The sequence below is a fragment of the Plasmodium fragile genome (assembly GCF_000956335.1).
Source record: "Plasmodium fragile strain nilgiri unplaced genomic scaffold supercont1.12, whole genome shotgun sequence".
Taxonomy (NCBI): Eukaryota; Apicomplexa; class Aconoidasida; order Haemosporida; family Plasmodiidae; genus Plasmodium; species Plasmodium fragile.
In genome coordinates, this window is record NW_012192592.1 from 315,997 (window position 1) to 317,693 (window position 1,697).

Here is a 1,697-nt window from a genome sequence, read left to right on the forward strand (position 1 = left end):
TTTTTTTTTTTTTTTTTTTTTTCCCGCGCTTGTGGAAAATTCCCCCCAAAAGTGAAACTCTCCTTCAAGCAGGGAGGGGAAATTTTCTGTGTATCATCTTTGAAGGGACTCACACTTGTATACATGTGTACGTAGTGGGCGAAGCGCAGGGCGGCGGTAGCACGCGAAATTGCCTCGCGGGGACGCCTATGCGGGAAATGCCATGAGAAGGGTACCATGAGGAGTGCCACACGCGGAGTGTGCCTCAAACCGTAGTGCACTTAACAAAATGTTGCAATCGCAAATTTGGGAAAGAAAAAAGAAAAAAAAAAAAAATCCCCCCTTGGGGAAAAGTAAAATTATGTCTAAGTTTCCCCTTTTTATGGTCTCTCCCCTGTCCTTTGCATTTCTTCAAGGGGATGCATGAGCATACCTTTTGCGCGGGACTTCTCCTTTTTTCAAGAGCATATTATGCAGAGAGGTAGGAATAAAGGCGAAAAAAAAAAAAAGGAAAAGAGAGGAGAGTAGCGCTAAACCCAAGCGCACTACACATTGCAACCGAACAGGGGAAAGTGCCTTAATGCATTCCCATTTTGTTGACAACACTCTTTGGGTGGGGACTGCCAGATTGTTCAGTCGCGCGGATATATTTTTTTTTTTTTTTTTTTTTTTTTCTCCACCCAAAGGTTGCTCTTTTGGGGAAGGGGACAAGCACTCCAAATATGTGTGCACACAGAACAAAGTTGAGCAGTATACGGTGACAACTAAAATAATGAGTGGTGCAAGCGGCCTCTCAGTTGCATTCTGGTTAGGCCAATTCTGCCCCGTAACGCTTCTCGTCGTCCGTCTGGCCCGATTGACACGTTTGCTCCCCCTCCTAAGTTTTGTCGCGCTCTGTTCACCCAGGCATACGGCGCTTTACACCAGGCGGTCACTTTTTTTTTTTTTTTTTTTGTAACGCCCCTGTGAGAGGTAGCCTTTTACACGCCCGTGCGTTCACCACTTGGCGCGTTGATCTGTTAAGCGGTCAATCGGTCAAGCGGCTAACCCGTATGCACACACGCACGCGTCTTATGCCCCCGCGTTTCCGGTTGGACAGGACCGAATATCATCCAGCTTGCTGCCTAACCCCATATGCCGCGAACAAAAAAAAAAAAAAATGCGCAATTTGCCAAAACCGAAAAGGCTTTCAAATGACATGCACAGGTAGTGAAGATCGCCCATGTTTTGGCACAGGATAGTACACCAAGAATTGCTCATCCGGGAAACAAAAAAAAAAAAAAAAAAAAAAAACACTTTTAGATCTTGTGCTTATGCAAATGTGTGCGTGCGGTCATAAGTTTACGGCAGTTTACACAACACGCATTTATGCATTCGTGCTTGTCCTGCTCTGTCTGGCTGATTTTTTTTTTTCATATCATCCTTTACACATTACTCATCATTCCGCATCCCCTGTTTTTTTGTGTACGCCTTTGCATGACAACCAGCGCGCGAGTGTGCAAAATGTGCGTAAAGAAGTGACATGTGCCAAAGTATTCCTAGGTGTGGCCAAGTATGCAAAAAAGTATACGAACATTTTGCATAAATATGCGTAACATACACACACAAAGTATGCGTATATAATATGTCCACTGTGCCAGCAACATAATCGCCAAAACGTATTGTATACAGGTATATGTATGCATGGATATTTTTTTTTTTTTTTTTTTTTTTTTTTT